Source organism: Buteo buteo, chromosome 2 (assembly GCF_964188355.1).
Source record: "Buteo buteo chromosome 2, bButBut1.hap1.1, whole genome shotgun sequence".
In the NCBI taxonomy this organism is placed as follows: Eukaryota; Metazoa; Chordata; class Aves; order Accipitriformes; family Accipitridae; genus Buteo; species Buteo buteo.
Genome location: NC_134172.1, coordinates 35284883 through 35306395, shown reverse-complemented (window position 1 = coordinate 35306395; position 21513 = coordinate 35284883). Strand labels below are relative to the sequence as shown.

At 42.0% G+C, this 21513-nt stretch overlaps 1 protein-coding gene across 2 annotated transcripts in view; it reads right to left on the bottom strand.

Moving 5' to 3' along the window:
- ITGB8 (integrin subunit beta 8) overlaps positions 1-21513 on the bottom strand; it is a 92744-nt gene that overhangs the window by 15739 nt on the left and 55492 nt on the right. The window contains exon 16 of one of the 2 annotated variants that reach the window (XM_075050442.1): positions 20277-20348. The exons of the other annotated variant lie outside the window; for it this stretch is intronic. The gene's annotated coding sequence lies outside the window, so the exon portion shown is untranslated. Of the gene's footprint in view, positions 1-20276; positions 20349-21513 lie in introns of those variants that run through there. 2 annotated transcript variants of the gene reach the window in all.

Below are 21513 nucleotides of genomic sequence, written 5' to 3'. Positions count from 1 at the left end.
CTAAAACTCCACAGCTACCTGTGAAAAATGAAGTTTTTCTTCTTACGAAAATCATTATTTTCAGGGAGGCCATGCATAATATTGGTAAGTTGCCATCCATTTTATACCAAAAAATTAATTTTCCATACAATATGGAGCATTTCCAGCCTTAGTGATAGTGTGTGAATGTTTTTTGTGTAGAAATGTCATGGAAATTATAAACTACTTTCTGATAAAATGATCTGCCACAAAAGTTAAGTCTTTTTCATATAATTTAATATCTGTAAGGATAAGGATTATTATTTACTTCTTCACGATCAAATCTTCTACATATTCTGACATGTCTGTGCTTAAGAAATGAGAGTCTGAAATACACAGTAAAGATGAATTTTCTATCATTTCCTCCAGCACCTGGGAAAACCATGCCCAGGAAAGTTGGAATTGTTTCATGTTTCCCTAGAAGGGATCCACAAAGCTGTGTCTTCCCCTCCTCAAAAAAAAGTATCAATTCCCAGTTGCCTTTCTGACCTACCTTCAGTGAACCAGATTCCAGCCAAATCTGACATCTGCTGTATAACACTTTGTGCTGGTTTTGGCTGGGGTAGAGTTAATTTTCTTCATAGTAGCTGGTATGGGGCTATGCTTTGGATTTGCACTGAAAACAGTGTTGATAACACAGGGATGTTTTCGTTACTGCTGAGCAGTGCTTACACAGAGCCAAGGCCTTTCCTGCTTCTCACCCCACCTCACCAGCGAGGAGGCTGGGGGGGCACAAGAAGTTGGGAGGGGCCACAGCTGTTCCCCAAAACTATTATCCTGCCCTAAACCTGGCTGGATTGCAAGTTGACTTTATGTAAAGTTGACTTTACGTCATGCAAAGTTTGGGTGAACGTTTCCCTGCTGGTCAGAAACTTTCTCATGCTGCAAGATCCTTTTCCAGGTGGATCTTTAGGCTCCAAAGCAGAGTCCTTATGGATGACTGTGGCCTTAGCTATAGCTTGTAGCTGTAGTTATTGGAGGCACTGTGACAGATCTAAACACAAGTGCTACTTATTTCTAAGTGCTACTTAGAAATTCAATCACCTCCCGATCCAGTTTACTGGATTAATGGAGGTGGCCTTGATATGTAAATGAAACAGAATGGTTTGGCTTTTTAGCTAAGCTTGAAACTCATGTATTTGACCTCAAGCAGAGCAGGACTGTATGACTTTTTCTCTCCCCCACATGCAGTTTGCTTAATTTTTGTCCATAGGCTGTTATCAGTAATTGGCATTAGTGTATTTATCAGTTTCAGTATATCGACCAAAAATAATAAAATATTCATTTACCCTTGGGAAAACAAAGCAGAACCATTCATATAAAGCATTAAAACATGGTTTGCTCCATTTGCTGTGTGCAGTTCCTGTCTCGTGGAACATTTGTTTCTTAGCATTTCATGCCCTACTCGGCAGGTTAATCACATGAGACCTCGGTGGCACTGCAAAAATCATAGGGCTTTCTAACTTTGTATTTATTATATGTTCAATACCTGAAAGAAGATAAAAAACATTGAAAACAGACTCCACTAGGTAAATCATGTGAAGGGGAGATGGCCAATTCCGAGAACTTGCAGACATATTGCACACTTTCAGGAAACTAATAAAAACCCTTCATGGCCAAGGGAGGAAAAAAAAAAACCCAACCCCAAACAAATCAAAACCAATGGTCCAGAAATGTTAAAGCAGATAGTGCTTTTCCTCAAAGTTAACTATTTACTGCTGATACCTTCACTGAAATGCTGGTTTTGTTCTGATGCCCCATTCAAATATTAGGTAATGGAACTGGATGACATAAAAGAATGTATTTGAGTTTATCCCAAACTCAGTATCCAGCATTTTTTAAGGTTTGCTCAAGTTGGCTCTCTTCTAAGCAAAGTTTATTTTTCATATCTGCTTATCTAAAAATTGAAGGACCCAGTTGGGACTGCAAGTAGAAAAGCCAAAATGCTGTCAGAAAAAATTATGCTTATAGTATTTCTAAATCACAGAGCGCAGTTAAATCTCTAAAGGAAGATTGCTTTGAAAAAGTATAGCCTCCACTTGCAACCTGAAGATGTCCAGTTAGAGTGCTTTCCAGCTTGCACCACAGTTCAAAGTTCAGTTCCATAATTACATTATTTAGGAAGGATTTTTCTTTAAGCTGACATTAGTTGAAGGGGAACAGAAAAATATAGAATATTCTTAAAAAAAAAATAAAAAGGTCTTCCTTCATAATTTAAATGATCCAGTCCTATATAGTCACAGTTGACCTTCTACTTATGTATTTCTGAAAGGAAGAGAAAGCCAAACCTGCAAAGGTTGGTCTGGGAATCACCTCACTAAAAGCACCTGGGTAGCTCAGTTTAGCAATCCTGCCACTGAAGTTGAATCTGAAGAGACATGGCATAGTACCTTTCAGGCAAATACCAATGTCTCCTACATTACTGGAGAAAAAATTGTTGAACCTACTTGCACCCGCAGAGTGGTCCAGCTGACAGCAGTAGGGTATTAAAGGATACTGTGGTCTACCTGATTAATGAAAGAGGCTGAGGTTATCGATACTGTGGAAAATATTCTGTTAGGTAATGAGCATATATAAAAATTTCTTAAGTACTTTGTCTTATCTGGACTGATGCTTCTGTAAATGATTTTGGGGGCTTTTTTTTTTAAAGGGAGACCAGATAATCCAACAAGCGTGTAGGGAGCTAATACCAGGAAGAGGTGGGCGTTACAGCTGAAGGGAAGAGGAGCGGAGCATTGCTGCTCTGCAGAGAGGAGAGCTGCGTAGCTTCAAGGGCAGTGGCAGCTCCTCCATGTGGCAACTGCGTTGGGGCTGCCTTTTGATACAAGTTGTCTTGTCAGGTTATGCATTTCCCATTGCATGCAGAGGATGCTTGGGATGCTTTACCTGGGTTTGTGTAGCTTAAGCCATTCCAAATACGCACTTCATAGATTTTTCATTACATTTTTGAAAGCTCATTAAATTGACCAAAAAATATTAGAAAATACTATGATCTGATGGCTTTCATATCTTGCTTGGCTTGAAGTAATATTTACTCCACACTATCTGATCTGATACAGCACTTAATGAGGAAACAAAAGTACAGGCTGCTTTGAATTAGTCATTAAAGTATGGACATATTTAAAGAAAGAAGCTATCATTTGGTCAAATCAGTTTGTCTTGTACCATTTGGAAGGTGTCTGAGGGATCCCCAGAAGTAAAGAGGGGAAGAAAAAAGTTTGCCATAATAGAAGGTCTATCTTTTCATGTTAAGTTAAGAACTCCAGATGTGCAGATAAAGTATTTTGTAAAAAACAGAATTAAGTATTTTTTCACACTGACTGGATTTTGGGCTGTAAAAATTGATTAATTCACTGAAAAAGTGTACAGAGTATATGCAGAAATAGCTAGGCTGCCTAGCTTTTGTTTGATGAGTAAAATGGAAAAAAAGTGGAAGCTCTGAGTGGGGAAAATTTTCCAGTCCACGTATTGGGGAAAGTTTAGAAAACAAACACAACTTCAGTCAGAATTTCTAGTGCTGTATGAATAAGCCCACTGCAATAACTAGAAACCGTGACCTGAAAATATGAATGGGACTACATTTGAAAAGGAACAAGACAAAATCAAATTAAACTTTTCACCCATTCTGGTCATTTGTACTTTTGTAGTGAACAAGTATCCATGGCATTTGAAGCCTGGAGTTTTCCCAAAGCCTTCCAGCGCCTCCAAACCATGACAGGACTTGTTCTGTTTGATGAAGCTGGTTGGAAAGCAAATTGTGCAGCCAAGCAGCGAGAGGACCAAGCCTTGCGCTGTCTCTCTGAGGTTTGGACCCTTGCTGGGTGGCACTGAGGTCCTGAAGCCCCGTCACTGCTCTGAACTCTTCATCTGCTGATTGAACTTAAAATACAAATGCAGAAGCTGGAGGCAAAGGATAACCTCTAGGACTCTGCCTTCCTGTACTGATAGCCTGGGGGTACAGCTGGAGATACCAGTACTGGAGAGGAGCAGCCAGCCACAGTTCACATGTTCCCCTTACCAGCAGGGCTGGCTGGGGCAGCTCCTGCAACTGAGTGGCTCCAAATTGAAAACAACCCTTCTCTTCCATGGAAAAACACAGCTTCCTGCTGGCTAAAACAGTTTGTAAACTTTTACCAAATCCTACACATACTTCCGGCCAAAAAAAAAAAAGGAAAAAATCAAATCTGGGGTTTCAAAAGTAGGATATTTTGATTTTCTTCAATTCTGAATTATGACTTATGTTTTTTCCTCTGACTTTTCAGAAATAGATTTCTCCTTTCCTTTTTCTCCTCAAATATAGCACTCTAACCCTTTGTTTGTGGAAAAAAGTCCAAACTTTTCTTCTCCCCTGAAAATCTATTTTTCATCTTCTGGGTTGTTTTGATGAGAGAATATAAATTTGTTTTGGCCCTAAACTCCAATTATTTCCCGAAACCTGTTATTGTACTTTATTCAAATGTAAAGAAAGAAAAAAATTCCATCATTGGGGTTCTTTCCAAAATAACTTATCAACAACTTACTCACTACTTGTGGAGACCAAGGTGGGGAGTCAATTAGCTGTTGAATAAGGCACTCGGTGAGGAAGAAGAACTCTTAGTGAAAACAGATTTTTTTTTCAAGTGCCCATTGACTAACAGCTTCTGGGTGGTGAACATTTGAAAACGTCACCTTATACTTGGGAGCAGACACATTTGTCAACATCGTCACTGGTACCTGCAAGTAAGTTTTGTACAGGCACAGCAGACTGTACTATCCAGTATGAATGGCTGTATTTTTCTTTAGAGCTCATAAATTCAGTGTCAGCGGAGGAGGAAAGGACGGCTTCTTGCATGGCAGTTCTTCCAGTCCTACAAAACAAACTACCTTCAACTCTGGAAATATTTGCAATAAGAAGCCGCAATGATGTGGGAATAAGCCCCACATCTGCTTGCACTCAGCATTTAATCCACCCTGAGGCAGGCAGGAGCATATCTACTCACTGCCAGCAAAGTCACGTCCCTGCAGCTGACCTTAGACAAGTGCTTGTTCTTGGCTATGCCCTGTCACAACTTCAGTGCTGTCTTGCCCTAATTTCCTTATTTTCTCTCCCTAAAATTAAGCACTTCCTTTTCCTATCCCGTGTTAACAGATTTAGTTAAGTCATACAGCTCTGCGTATTACAGCTGACATGAAAAGGCTGGATGTTGGTTAGGGTGTCTTTGTGCCACTTTAACAGAAGTAAAGAAAATACAGTAATGAAATTCTATTGTCCTCAGCAAAAGGCAACTGGATTGCTAAGCAGCAGTGTTCAATCTGGTGCTGCCAGTTCCCAGATCCTGCCAGCAAACACTCAGCAAAAGCCTTTGTTCTAGTTTTTAGAAAGAAATTAATGCAGCCTGTTAAAAAATAATAAAAAAAGTAAATGTATAACCAATTAAGTCACCACAAGTTCCTAAGTTTGTGATTTTATCTCAGAAAAAGCTGGCAATGGTTCTGTGCCCATTTTCTTTTGCACAAGGAATTTGGAATTAAAAACTCCCTTAGGACTTGCACAGTCAATTTTTGCAGGGAGCAAACTTCCAACCAAATTTTGTTCAACCTGTTTCTGCACATGCAATTTGTGCTAGTGACATGACAGCAGCTCCAAGAGATCGTAGGCAAACTGAGCCTGTAATGCTACTCTGCCCTTAAGCTTTGCTCTCCCCTCCCAATGCTGGCCTGATGGTAAGGTCTAGCAAATTGTGACCAATTTCAACTTACAGGATCAAGGTGAAATGTCTATCTGGGCAGAGGAGCTCCCAATGATTTGGAAGGGAATTGCAAGAGAGAGGACTTCATATCTGTGTAATTGCAGGAGAAGTCTGCCTCGCATTCAATACTTAATTACTTTTATCTTAAAAAAAATTTGTATTAACCTTGCTCCTTTGTGCCCAGTTTCTCTTTTTACTCTGCTGACCTCATCTCAGAAAAAATTTATCTTTTTGACCTTCATCTTCACGTTGTGTCATTCATAGTGATGAATTTTCTCCATGCTGGTACTCTCAGTGTTTTGAACCAACCCAAATTAAAGCACCTTGGTGACTTAAAGTGTACCTACAGAAAAAGGCCTGGTTTCCACATCGCTCTGCCCCTGCCCTGACGCAGCCTTAGCCCCGTGACGTTTCTGTACGTGGTGTGACAGGGGGGTGCGGGGCCTCTCTTCCTGGCTGGTGATCCACCTCGCACAGCTGCCGCTTGGCTCTGCGCGTGGCAGCATGTGCTAGAGCACATCTGCCCCACAGCTGGGCTCTTCCTGGATGACCACAGAAGTCCTGCTTGCACTTTGCTCATCTGAGCATGGGCAACTCATGGTGAGTCATCCCCAAATGGGACAAAGGTAGTTCCATAAAGCTCTCCCGTAAAAGCTGTATGAAACGGTATCAAACTCCCTAAGAACAAAAGAAAAGTCAAACCCATCAAAATCAATAGCTATTCAGCAAATCAATGGAAATCAGGCAGAAATGAAGCCTGGGAGCTTTCAACAGAAGAAATTTTTTTAGAAGCCATGAAAGCTACAGCAGTGCTGGAGCTACTTTGATCTGTAAGTTACACCATGTGCAGTTGTTATTAACATTGACAAAGGATTATCTCTTTCAATTAGAGTTTATGCCTGTTGTAACCATTTATAACCGTTCACCTTATTAATAACTCCACTGTAACCAGACAATGTGCGTTTATGACCCATCATGGCTAGGTATGTATAAAAGCAGACCTTGAGCCAACACTTACACACCAGAGGTCGTCAGGGGCAGAGGAATAGTTTTGAGGAAACGACTTCAAAAGCTCCTTCCCTTGTCATAAGAAGGCCAACACCAGATATGGTGGGCAAAAGCCTGTACCTTTCAACACTATCAATGTTTTAATAGTCCACAGGTTGTCTACTTAATCGTTCTGCTTCCTCTCCAAATGGTTAGTGATGCTGCAGATGTGGAAGAAGACAACAAGTGAATGTGAAGTTCTGGAAGGAGCTTCATGAAAGATTAAGGTCAGGTAGCCTCTTACAAATTAGGACTATCCTGCAGGTAGTCTGCTTCTCTTCACAGTTATATTATATAAATCGGCAATCACAGCAACAGAAATACTTCTAGGAGAACAGGAATGTTAGAAAGAATTTGGAGAATGGTTGCATCTCTGAGACGCCGTACCAGTACTGAAAGCAGGCAGTAACTGCTGCCTGGGTCCTGAGCTTTCAATGCAACATATTACTGAAGACTTTTAAAGTAAACCCATAATTTCTCTAAAAGTGACCATGAATTCCTAAGACAAAAGAATCTTAGACATGAAAAGTCCACTGGAAAACACAGCAGGAAAATGATATGTGGGACGACAGTACTACAAATGAGGAAAAAGTCTGTTTACCGTAACCTTAGATGGTGAGAAAAGTTGAGTGAATGCAGGTTACCAAGTAGCTGTAGATCTGGATATGAACACAAAAGAGCGCAGCCAAAAGCAAACTTGTTGCTGAGTTCTGGTAGTTTATTCCTGATGCTGCCTCCCTGGCTGAAGTTTTAGGAATCAGAGTTGCAATTTGTACACATGCTCATTACTTGTGACTAATGAGACAGCGCAAAAAGAGGTTTGGCATCCTCCCCTGGGTGGTGACCACTGTGAGAGAAATTAATTATTCAGAGCAATTTGTGTCAGTGTAGGTCACAAATACTACTGCTGCAGAAGAATTCATAGCTGGAAGAAGACAGAGAATCATCTCTGATGATTGCCTTTGACAAAGTTTCCTTACAAACTTGATATCACGGCAATTGCTTTTTATGATAAATGAAAATGACTATTTTGCACTGTGCTAATAAACGTGTCCTAAGAAGAGGTCAGGCTTGGCTGTTATCTTCTGCTATAGATAAACCTTAGATGGGACAAATACACAGTCCTAAAAAGCATGAGCCTGACTCATCATTGTGTTTGTGCTTTTACGGAGCAGCCCCTGGAAGATGGCCCGAACATATCAAAACTATCAGAGATTAGCTTTAACTTCAACAGGAGTTCATGCCTGCAGGGCTAAGAGCTCCCTGAGAAGGGACATGGGCAGCCAGGCTTAGGAAGGCAAAAATTGATGGAAAAGGAGTGGAGAGACTTAATTAGGGAACCATGAAAACCCAGTACACAGGAATCTGAAAGCAGTGGGGTAGCTGAAGCCAGACATACCCCGTGGGCTGAAAGCTCAGCCCAGTGACTGCCGTCTTCTTTGCAGGTCCAGCCTAGCTTTAACGTTGCATCAACAGGGCAGGTTTATGAGGTGGAGGGCGTTTAGCGTGCCTCCTTCCCCTTCCACCTCCTCGCCACCAGGCATACGATTCATCTGCTAATAATGCACACCCATGAGTGACCACGCCAGCTCAGGGCCACAGCTCCAGCTCGGAGCCCACGTCCTCACTGCCAGCCACCCCTCAGTGCTCACACTGGTGCCAGCCTGCAGTGGAGGGCTCTCTCAGCTTAGGAAGCTGAGACACTGCCAGGAGCGGAGAGGATGCATGTTTTTCATCTGAACTGACAGCTTCTGGGGATGCAGTCAGCTCAAGCCTCCTCAAAGGCTGTAGTGTGGCAGGGGCCTTGTGGTGAAAAGTGCTGGGTTTCTGGGGTGCGACTGGCATGTTCCTGTGAAATATAGCAAAAGTCTCACCACAGCTGCTTTGAAATCACTGGGGTTTCACCACAGTTAAGGAACTTAGATGAATGAGCTGCTCTGGGATGGAGGAGTGAGGTTTTGGAAACCAGCAAGTATCACTGGGGATCAGCTTTGCATTTCTTCTGGTTAGTAGATACCATGGGGAAGTTTCAAAAACTCCCAAACCCCTTATATGCTTTGAAAAAATCTCCCCCACCAAGTCTAATGCTCAGGAGTTCATGCAAATTAGAAAGCTACTGTAACAGCCTCTGTGAGGGAGACATGCTCTAGCTAATCATCATGGCCTTATGTCCTTCCTACTCAGATTTGACTCAAAAAGCTGTGCCAACGCTTATAGCAATATGGTGAGAATGGAAAAATATCCCTACTAGCACTTCTCTACATTTGGCTCATTATTAACTACATGGCCAGGGTATTAGCCATGTTAAAGCACTAATACGGCTTCCTTCTCTTGGTGCTAAATGTGAGGACTGCAGTTTACTATAAACCCATAAAATACTCATTTAGGCTGTTAGAAAGAGTTAAGCTTTCCCAGACTACATTAGGTCATCTGTCCAGTAAAAATTATTCAGTAAAAATTCAATAATGTTTCTTCAAGAGGGCTCAAACTGATTTTTTTCTTCTTTGATCTGAACCATGGTCATCACAGCAATGCTGATCTCAGCCACAAATCTGTATCCACACCTGGCCCCAACTTCAGCTGGATTTGATCAATGGGATCCATGCAGGAGGGGTGGCAGAGGTCTGCCCAGCAGACACATGCGCGGTGGGAGTGAAATAGTGATGACTGTCAGCACTTTCCTTCTTCAAAGGGCTCCAGAACAGTGAATTCTTCATCTGCCTTGGGAGGCTGGGGCTTGCTCTTGGGTAGGATTTTTTGGCTTTTTTTTCCCCACAAATATTCAAAATTGTCATTTGGTCTCCTTAGAGTTTCGCAACTGAGGAGGTGAGAAAAATTTGGTTTGGGAAGCTTTTGCTTCTCCATCCCTCCTGACCTCTCAATCCTGGGCTTTGTTTTTTGTTGTTTTGTTTTGTTTTAAAAATACATTAGTTTTTTATAATGATTTAGAAAAGGAAAAAAACAACTAGCAGTGAACTGCATTTAGCTGTTATTCATCTCTTTTCTGAGAATAGATTTGTATATATTATGACAAATATAATATATATTATACAACATAACATAACATAAATAATCTATATATAATATATTCTATGTAATCTCTCTCATATGAAGAAATGGTAATATCTAAAATAAAAGCAATAGTATGAATGTTCTTTCCAGGTGTGGAGGTACGGTGCGAACAAACACTGTTTTGTAAATGTGAGCTGTGTGCATCAGGGACAAAGTATCTCAAACAACATTTTCAAAAGTGACCAGTGATTTTGCTGCCTCATTTTAAAGAAGCCTTGAAAATGCTGTACTCTTGCCAGGAGAAAAGTTGTTTTAAGTCCCTCTTAGATTGGCCCTCTAGAAATCAAGACACTCTCTAAATCTGTAGTCACCTTCTAAACTCCAGGACAAGGTAGAATTTTGTTTAGATGAAAGAGTTTCCTTGTTGGAGAGCCTTCCTGTGTCTCTGTAGCAAAAGCATTATCAGCGTGTTAACTAGTCTCTCATATCACAGTGTGGTGGAGTACATAAGGCACCGATGTGCAGTGATTCATGGTCCTGAAAGGCAGGACAGCATTACACAGAGATTTCCCTGGAAGTCCTTCTTGGCATAGGGGAAGTTGCTGCTTGTGTTCAAGAAAATATGTCGGGAAATACTTAATCCTTGAGGAATCACTTTAAGATGTGGTGAGTCACACCTATGTTGGGAATGCAGTGGAGAAGGGAGATGGGGAGGACACACCAGAATGGGGGCTGGATTGGCTGCTGTACCTGAGTAGGGTGCTTTGCATGAGGTCACGATGCATGTTTATGCTGCTCCTGGAAGGACTCCACAGCTGGACTGCGTGCAGAGTCCAAGAAGCTGAAAAGCTACAATTAAACCCAAGTGAAAATAAACGGACAGCCTATCTGTTAAGAGAGAGGCAGCTGGGCATTCCCCTCCCCTCCGCTGCCAGGGTCATGAGAGCGCAGGGCTCTTGTAAAAGAACCAAGCTGTTGCTGTACGCTGGGACCATGAGATTTCCCTTCATGGGCGGCACCCACAGCGTGAGGCCCCCACTCTATTTTAATGATGCACTTTTTCTCCAGGTGACAGTCCCTGGGACGTGCAACTTCGTCTGCACAAGGTTATTGTTTCAGGGCAATGGAAGGTCTCAAAACACAGGAGTAGGACAAGGAGCCAGAATAGTCCATCAGAATCCATTTCCCGCCTTCAACACTGGCAGCTGTGTACCATTATACATGTCTGAGCCTCTTCCCTTGCATTTTCCCTCCGCCGAGCACCTTCTGCTTGTTTTTTTTCTTTCCCATGTGTTGCTTTTGTCCAAACTGGAGCCTTCACGTGGATGCCAGAAAGCTAATTTGCGCAACGAGGCTTTCCCCCAAAACAGACTTGCGGTTCACCAACAAAATGTTGCAATCAGGAAGGTCCTTCTTCCTCAGAAGTGATCACAGTAGACTTTGGTTTGGAAACGAGGAGACCTTTTCAAGTCATGACTCACGGCCATATTTCCCATTCTACTCAGTACAGACTCAGGCAACAAAGACCAGATCTCACCCTGTGCTCCAGAGAATTGCTTTAGAAATTATGGAGGTGAAATGAGTGAGACTGATCATTTAAGAATGTAATCATACTGGGGGATTATTTTGTCATATTGCCTGCCTCCGCTGACTCTTTCTTTCAAACAGTCACAGAGGTGTTTCATGAACCAATTTATAAACTCAATTATGGTTGTTATTACAAAAAGTTATATTTGGAAAACTTAATCAAAGGTTCTGCCATGGTCCATGGGCACAGCTGACAAGCTGAGTCAAGACTTATGTTTTTTCTGCTCACTCTTGTCAGTGGTCCATGGCATTTGATGACAGGATGTGTAGTAACCTGTAACTTATCTCTAATTGATCCAGAAGGATATATGGCACACCTTTCTTCTCTTTTGGGCCTTCAGTTTGAGTAGGATATTAGGGAAAAAGCGTGAATAGAATTAACATGTTTATTACATATATTAATGGTATGCAGGAGTGGAATGATCATTGTACATTGTAATAATCAGATATTTTTTGAATAAGAAACAAGAAATACCAAATGATCATGTGGAACGAGAAGAAATGAGTTAACCTAGCTAGCCACTGGATGGCACAATTGCTCTATTTAACTATTGCAAAACTGGGTTGGTTTTTTTTCAGCTGCAAGTGAATAAACAAATCAACCCAGATGCAAGGTAGTCATTTACCGTGTAATAAACCAAACTAGAAAACCAAAGTCATACACCATGTTGGAAGTACAGTTTGTCATTGCACAATTTATGATGTCACGCAAACACTACCACTTTAATAGATTGGTCAACCAAAACAACTATTTGATGTATTGTCACAACACTAAACTTTGCTTTCCCTCCTGTTTATAGAGCTCCACTGTCTTCAAATTTGTGAAAAAAAAAAAAAGAAAAAAAGTAAAATGGCTGAAAATGTAGAAGTATAAAGGTCTAACAAAATGAAATTAGGCTTCCTGATGAAATACCGTTTTAAAAGTAAATTACAATTAATAAGTCTAAACATTGAAATTACGGAAGTGTCCCTAATTTCTCAGTTGAGTTTTTTGGAATCTCATTGCCTATTATGTTTCAAGGCCTCTGTTTCATGGTGTTGAGTGTACTGTTATTACCTGATTTTTTTTTTCTTGCTGACATTCTTTGGATCCACACCTTTTTTTCCTCCCTTGAGGAAAAGTGGGGAAGATTTATATAAGTCATAGCATGGAAAGCTCTGACATATGATGTTTGCCTCCAGTGAGATACGATACTAGTTACCTAAGTAGTATTTCAAGAAAAAAGCAGTCACATAAAGCTGATACTCAACCTTGGTAGTACAATAATAATACAAAGCAACAGCAGCAGCGTCCTTTCAATAGGCTTTACTGGCAGCCTGTTGCTCATGTGGGACATCTCCTCCCCAACTCCATTTTCAGCTGTGATTTCTACTGTTTTTTCATCAGGGATATAAACCCAGTGACAACTGCGAAGTGGGTGGGCACCATTGTTTGCCCAAATCAACCACAGAAAAAAGCTTAAGAACTGCTGATTTAACTTTTATTGTGGTTTTCTAAAAAATAGCAATAAAAAAAAGCAGGAGAAAGAGAGATTTGCACCATCAAGTAGTTTTTCAGGTGGTCACTTGCCTTTAATAACTTCTGAAAGATGACAGCAGTCTACAGTTCTTAAGTGTAGAAATTTCTCCCAGTTTGGGGGTGGAATAAAATGGTACCTGGGGACACAAGACATGGAAACAGCAGTGTCCCCTTACCCTTTCTGAAAGCTAGTTGTTGCTGGACACCAGCCTGCAGGTCGGCACATGCGTTGCTTCAAACTCTGTTCTGCCAACCAAATAAACAGGGACATGAGAGAGGGTGCTGGGCTTATCAGGGAAAGATGGGGAGGCTTCTGCTGGATGGAGGGCAGCCAGCCTTCATCAGATCCATGACTCCTGATTTTTTAACTTGTTTTAAAGTCTGAAAGGCACAATCAGATACCTAGTTTCAGATGCACATCAAAAAAATAGAAAATAAATAAGTAACGATACCCATGAAGGCTGTAGAAGCACAAAGCCATGATGGAAAAGCTGAGAGTAGCTCCAAGGATTTGCATGTGGTAACGGTGGCACATAGCCAGTTCCAAATCCCAGGGACGCCTCTCTTGCAGCAAAGCCAATTCTTTAACAGGCATAATTCAAAACCAGAAAAATAAACAGTATTTGTATGAATAGCTGACCAGTTCATGTGTGGAGGAGGGATCCCCTTGACGGGGAGAAGGAGGAGTACCCCTGAGACCTAAAACCACCGGACAAAACTGAAAAGAAGCCTGTACTTAACATTACCAAAGACTCCTACACAAACCCGAGGCATGAGCAGAAAGGGAGAGATGCTTTTCTGTAAGGAGAAGTCCTGACACACCACCAGTCTCGAACGCACAAGTTGGCTCTCCTATAGAAGGCATATGAGTTAGGGATCCTAATTCTTTCTCCTCAGAGCATTGAAAATGCAGGAAAAGAGGTGAAGAGGAGTATGATACACTAATTGAGAGGGCAGCGGCTGACTTGTGTGGGCACTGCTGCTGCTGAGCAGAGGGGCCGTGATGATGGGGTGCTGGTCACAGTGCTCAAATCCTGAGCTGGGGCTGGGATTCCCCAGCGGGGCTCCTCCTGAGCTGGCCCTTGCTGGCCCCGGCCCCCCCGGCACCACTGTGCTGCTCTCAGCTCCCTCCTGGTTTGTAAACCAGCTGCTACAGAAAGTGGGGAGGAAAGCATGAGAGGTCCAACGGGGGGGTTTGGCTGGGTGGGTCCTACCCAGCCCTCTACCCCCCGCGGCTCCACATGAATCTGTACCCATCTGTGAGGCCCTCCCCAAAGGATGGAGAGCAGGTTCCCACCCTGCCACTCTGGGGGACCCACCAAATTCCCCCAAACCAACGCTCCTCCTGTCCACAGCATCCGAACGGATTGTCCTGACTTTGATGGACGCCTGAGGCGGGGCGTCTTTTTGTCTGGGGCTTGGGTTGCCCACGCACAGCAGGTGAGTAACCGGGATCCTGGCTGCTCCTGCAGTATAACTAATAAGCCCACTTTGAAGGGAATTAAAGGTAGGCGCAGCGTTATTTGGACCTACTGAATCCACAGGCAAAATCAGCTGGTTTTGGTGTCTCTGAAATTAAAGCTTTGTGGATAAAAGCCTTCCATTCTGTACATTCAGTGCTTATTTCTCATAAAGAATTTAAAGCAATTGTCAAGAAAATAGAGCCCATAGAATAAATATACTGTAGGCCCCTAATTTATTCTCAGAGCTTTACTGATGCCGCAACCCACAAACAGCAACAGATCCCTTCATGTGGATTAAAGCTTATATTCAGTTACAGCCATCTATTTACAGTGCACAACTTTGAGGCCTGATTATTATTATGGCATAACTCCAGTTTTATAAATGACATTTAGAGTAACCTTAGAATGATGCTTGGATGAATCTGGATTTTTAAGATTTTAATAGTTTGGTTTTCCTTAGCTATCAGTGTTATTACCTATTGAAAAAGTAACAGCTGAATGTAACTTTCATGGCCATATGTCCTCTAGAAGAAATGCACCGCAGCTGTACTACTGCTGCCTAAGTAAAGGACTGTGACTATGGACTAAGAATTGGAATACGTTATAAAACTTAAGTGTTGGGCAATATATTTGGGATAGTTAATATTTTTCGTGGTGTGCTAATCTGTCACGTGAAGACTTAAATGTGTGATAGCTTTGTGGGATGTAAATATGGCATTCATAGGAAGTTTCTGAGTGTACCTCTACTGGCAAGCTGGTGTCTTTCACGTTTTGCTCTGAAGCCATGTTCTCCTGGTCACCCAAACGGCACCTGCCCACCTGAAACGAGCCAAATGCCTCCCCAGGAGGGGAGACAGCCTTACTCATGCCACACTGCTATCGCCTTTTGAGCAATGCCAGAGTGAGAGGTTTGCGCTACACAGTTTACACGTGAACAACCCATACGCCCTGGCTGGAGGCACAAAGGGCTCTTCTGACACCAGGGACAAAATATTGCAAAGGAAACCAGTATGAGCTGTCCTTAAGGTGGCTACCTTCCTGGGTTGCAACACTGAGTTTCTTGTCAACCTGATGAAAGCACAGTGTTATTGACATAAGAGATTTACTATTGATTTAAGTCCTGCCAGATTTTGCCCTTCCCTTTTATATCCTGATACAAAGCCAACAACGCAAACATCAGAACCTGCACCTTGCTAATACAGAGAACTCTGGTCTCAGGAGTGGTTTGTGTCTGTTGTTCCCAGGTTAGCACATAACCTATTGCAGGATTAAGTTGTAAGGAAAAAAATAAAATAAAATTAGAAGTGTTCTTTTTCTTTTTCCTTTTTTTTTTTAAGAAATACCATCCCACCTCCAGGTATCTTCTGGGATCTTAAACTTCCTCATATTCATTAAAGAAAGGAAATATCGTGGACTGCAACCATGTGGTTTGCCATTATCATGACCTGCTGGTAAAGATGTGGGTCATTGGTCACCTCTCTGAGTCTTGCCCTTGCAGACCCTGCCCAAGGAAATATACACTGACCCATTAGCCAGGAGTACTTGCAAAGAGACCACGTTTTGTCAGATGTAGCTGTTGCACTCATGCTTGAAAATGTGGGAAAATATAAGGGTAAGTTGATGACGTGTTTCTATAAATATATAGCCCATAAAGTAACTGAAAGCAGGTCTGGTTAACTTTAAACATTGCAGAATTAACTGCAACTCTTTTTTGTTAGTTCCAAATCCTACAGGTATATACTGTATTGTATCTTGAATTTCAAGGAAGATTAAATTAATATGCATTGGTTTAGAATTTATTTTAAAGAATGTTTTATTGGAGTATAGAAATACATCCTTTACAAATCAAGCTAATAATGACTATTTTTGGAAAATATTCAGTTTGTGTCTTAATTTATGACTTCTACCTTTCTCCTTGCTTGTTCAACAAGTTAAAAAGCAATCTCAAAACATCAGAGAAGGGACAGATGCAAAAGTTAAGTTAAATTCAATACTACTACTTTTCTTTAGCCTCATTCTTGTCATTTTTATTATATAAAATGAGAAATTAACACCAGATTGAGGGATCTTAATTATTTTTTCTTTGAAATATCGACATTACTGCAGTTTCACTTGACTGTCAGTCAGTCCATTTTTTGACACCAAAAGAAAACCGTTAATACAAATATACATATATCTAGTGTCTTTTACTTTTTTTCCCTTTGAAATCAACCTGCCTTCACTGCTGTAGTGTCAGAGTGCCTTCCTAAAGTTATTGTGAGTGGCATTACATTTTGCCTTGTTTATAGAATCTCTCTGTTATAATCCTCTGTTTAATATTTAAAATAGCTTGGAGCCTGCAGTTTGATTCTGAAATGTAATAAAATATTTGACAGTAGATTAAACTTTCTCATAATCATACTTTTCCCTGCCAAACTCTATTTTTTTATGAACTATCGGTCAGCAGTTAAGGGCTTAAGCCTCTCCCTCATTTATAGCCATCCCTGCAGTTGTTTTCAGCTCAAAAATTTATGAGAAGAGTTTTCCGCTTAGGATCCCAATTTAATAAGAAAAATGTCACTGCTGCATCCCAATAGTTTAGGCAATATTATAGATGCCCAGAGGGGGAAAACCAAACAAACAAGAAAAGACATGTCTGTATGACCTTGAGCAACATACATACCCATTTTATGGTTTCTATTGTATCGGTTCAAAGTTTTTATATGGAAAACTCAGCCGTTTTTTCCTAGTCTGTTCAGTGCCTGTCAGTAACAACTTGTGGCCATACAACCCTGGGCTACAGTTTCCTAATATCTTAATATCAGGTCACACCTGCTCGGTGCCTCAGTGAGAAACCTCCAAGGAAAGTGAGGGTTTGGGAGGAGGTGGCCCTGGGGTCCCCGTCCCTGGCAGAGCAGTGGGGACGATGCCGAGGAAACACGAACCAAGCACTCGCCACCAGCACCGAGGTGCCTTCCTCTCTGCTCAGCTGTCGGACTGTTAAAGCCGGTGTGTCACTGATATTTCACCTCGTGGCGTTACAATCTCTCCGGTTGAATTCTTGCAGCAATCCAGCCGGGAGGGCCTTTCCTTACAGCACCTCCTCCTCAAGCACAGCGGCATTAGGCTGCGTTAGGCGGCTGTGCTGTTTCAAGATGAACATGGCTGAGCTCAGCCCATGGAGACAGTCATGTCTCGGGACAAGCCTGACACAAGCTTTGCTGTCATTATTCCACTGAAGACAGAATATGGCTTAAGAGTAAGTTACTAAGAGTCAATTGTAACTTAGACTTTGTAAATACACTTCTGCCGTAGTGTAAAAGTAGTCCATGCTGTGTTCCCTTCTGCGCTGCAAAGCAGAGGCGCTTGCTTGTTGGGCATGAGGGAAGTGGTGAGATGCTAGAAGATGGGATACGGCTTCTCTCCCCGCTCTCCAGCACTTCTCAGTGCGCCTTGTGAGAGGCCACCTGAGTAAAGCACAGGCATGTGCATGTGTAATTTCTTCCCCTCCTCTCCCTGCCCTCTACCCTTGCCTCCAAAGGCAAATCAGACCTGATTTCACACCCACCACAAACACTGTGGCAGATGGAAAAGGCCAGGGCTGGTTCAGAATGGCTCTAAGGCTCAATTTTCAAGTTTTTATAGTCACAGGTGAATAATTCTGCATAATCACTTATGCATATCTAGAAAAAGGGCATAGGTGCCAGCTGTGTTTATTTTATTTTATTTTGCTAGCTCTATGGATGCAGTCTGTACCTGGCCTTGGATGCTGCAGTTGGAACAGATCTCGTGTACACACGAGGCTTTCCTTGGGAAAGTCGCAGGAGCTATCCTATCCGTGGAGCTGGCCCCGGCAAGATAAGGCCTAAGTGCATTTTGTCATGTGTTGTTATTTTCTTATGTCTTGTGGCAGTCTCCACTTCTGGACAATGTTGACACTGTACAGAAAATTTCCTACACTGGTACTCCGTGCTTTGCTGACTAATGGTGGATGTCAGCCTGTTGTGAAGTTTCTTATACACGTGCACTATATCCCCTGTAGATTCCCTATAAATTAACAATACCCCTCACAGCATTTCTAAATTGCAGTGAACCGTTATGCTTTGCAGCTTCGTGGATATGGATGATGTTACCCTGGTGTAATGGACAAAATTCAGCTTAATGTGGAACGGGGAAGATTGTGAGAGGGACATTTTCCATAGGAAATATGAGAATGGACTATATGAGGAACATTTGACACTTCTCTGATATGTCATATATATTCCACAAGCTTTTCAAACCCAACTCATGAGTGGGAAGACAGCATGAATTACAGAAGAATTGCATAATATTTGGTCTAATATTGCTGCATGACGCTTCTGGCCTGAAGCGATCTTGTGAATTTGTATTTCTGATTACCCATGGTCTTTCTCAAGAAATCTAATTAGACTTCAAAGATGTTCCCACTAAATTGAACTCTATAACTGCAGCAACAGGAATGACATCAGAACCTTTGGAAAGGAAAAAAATGAATACTGCAAGGAAAAAAAATGTAGGAAAAAAGCTTTTAGGAGGCTATTGACCATGGGCCAAACCATGCCCTCAGCTATGTATATGCTATTCCCATTGAAGCTAAGGGGATTTGTATATGCCTCAGAGCAGAATATGGTCCCTTGCTTTAGATGGCAAAACTCTTCCAGGGCCAGATGAGAAATGCACATTAAAAAACCAACATATGCTATAAATGTCACTGTTTTGAGTTTCCTTATATAGCTATTTCTCCAGTGAAGAAGATCTGTCTGCTTTGTAAAGGAGTTTGAAAATCACAGCTTTTCCTTCCCAGCAGATTCTTAGTAAACCATTGCTAGCCGTACTGCTTACCACTTGCATACAGCAAGCCTCTTGAAGTAAATGCAGGTAACACAGAACGGAAGAACAATGACTTCTTGGGAGTTAACCAGGGTCCACATTTATCACAGACTCACAGACCTTTTAAGGTTGGAAGGGACCTTGCGAGGTCTTTAGTCCAACCTCCTGCTCAAAAGAGAGTCAACGCTGCATCAGACTGGATTGCTCAGGGCTTTGTCCAGCTGGGTTTTGAAAACACTGAAGGACAGAGACCCCACAGCTTGTCTGAGCAACCTCTTCCAATGTTTAATTACCCTCAGAATGAATATTTTTCCTTATATCCAGCCTCAACCTCCTGTTTCAACTTATGTCCATTATCTTACTGTGGACCTTGGTGAAGAGGCTGGCTCCATCTTCTTGATAACCTTCCCACAGGCCCTGGCTGTCAGGCTGCTCTCTAGTCCCTTGAAGCCATGCCTTCTCCAGGCTGAAGAAGCCCAGCTCCCTTGGCCTCTTCTCACTGGGCAAGTGCTGCAACCCCAACCATCTTGGTGGGCCTCCACTGAACTTACTCAAGGTTCTCAACGTCTTTCTTGTGCTGAGGCCCCAAAAGTGGATGCAGTATCTAGATGTGGTCTAACGAGTGCTAAATAAAGGGGGACAATCGCTTCCATCATTTTACTTGCTAAGCTAATTTACTTGCTAAGCTAGTTTACTAGCTACTAATACAGCCCAGGACGCTGTTGGCTTGCTTTGGTGCCAGGGGTCCCTGCTGTCTCACATTCAGCTTGTGTCCACCAGGACTCCCAGATCCTTTCCAGCAGAGCTGCCCCCAACCAGGCAGACCGTGGCCTGGATCGGTGCAAGGGGTTAACCTGCCCCAGGTGCAGCACTTGGCATTTGTCTTTGCGGAATTTCATGAGGCTCCTGTCAGCCCATTTCTCCAGCCTGTCAAGATGTCTACCTTAATCCAAATACTTACCCCATGTGGAAAAGCCTTAGAGATTCATACTGTGGAAAATATTTTAATAGATATCCGCCGTGCTGACTCTTACTTTCAGAGTTATCCCAGTAGTCTTTTCTTGTTTTTTAATTTTCCATTTCTTGGGATTCAACAAACGTAGGAGTGCATTTGGGCCTGTGCTGTGCCAAAAGTTGGAGGAATCTCTGCCAAAATTTTGAAGTTCAGAACTTTAGACTTTGAACAGTCTAGGAGTGAAATAATGAATTCCCAACCCCAAAGGACCATTTTAAAGGTGATAATCACTATAGTAGAGGACAAGATAATCCTTGTTTTAACTGTTTTCAGATGCACCCTTGTTTCTGTCTCATTTTAATTTTTGTCTTAGAAACAATCCTTCCCATTGCCATAGTTGTGTCTAATTAAAAATTCAGTTTATAATTCAGGGAGCCTCACTTACCAAATGACCTGGTTATCAGATGATATCATTTACAGTAGGACAGTTTAGGGCCCATATATATGAAAGCTCCATCTTCTATGTGACTTAGGCATAATCCCTTAACTCTGGTCGCCAAACGTCCTTAGATTCTACATCCTTTCTCTAAGATCTACCAAGTTTGAATCTAAGTTACCCAACCACAGATTAAAGTTGTTTTTTTTTGGTTCCCCCCTCAAATATTTTTGCAGAAGTTCTGAAGATAGGAAGGGATAGATCCCAAAGGATGTAGAATTAATGCACAGGAAACCAGGCTTAGGCACTGAAGGAGCTGTGCTATGAAGCATGGGGAACGGACAGAGAAATTTAGCCAGGAGATAGCAGATTTGTTGGATAGTTGTGATTTTATAGGTACCTTCCCCATTGTGGGAAGTTGTGGACTGGCTGGTAGGTAGAAAAGCTAAAAAGAAGTAATAGACTGAGCTAGGAGCTAAAGAACTTAGTTCTGTTACAGGAAAATTAAAAGTATTGCAGTCTTTTCAGTTGTAAATCTTATAATCTCCTTAAATAAAATTTGTTTCCACATCCCTCTTACAACTCTGCAGGCTGTAGGACTAATTCAATATCACATTTAAGAAATTTTCCCTTTTCAAGAACCCTCTGTATGGAGCTGAGGTGCTAATTAGGCAATCAAGTAGCCAACCAAGGGCATTCAAGGACAGCAACCCAGTCTGGGAAGAGTTTGGAGGGAGGTGAGTGGGAGGAGGCCAGCCAGCCACAGCTATAAAGCCAGAGGCAAGGTGAAGATGCCTTCCTCTGTTAAGGCCAGCTCTAGCACGGAGTGAGTAGGAGTCACTCCTACTCACTTACAGCCAAGTAAGTGGCTGGACAAGATTTTTTGCTTTTGTGGAGAGAGAGGAGCAGGAGAAGTTGGT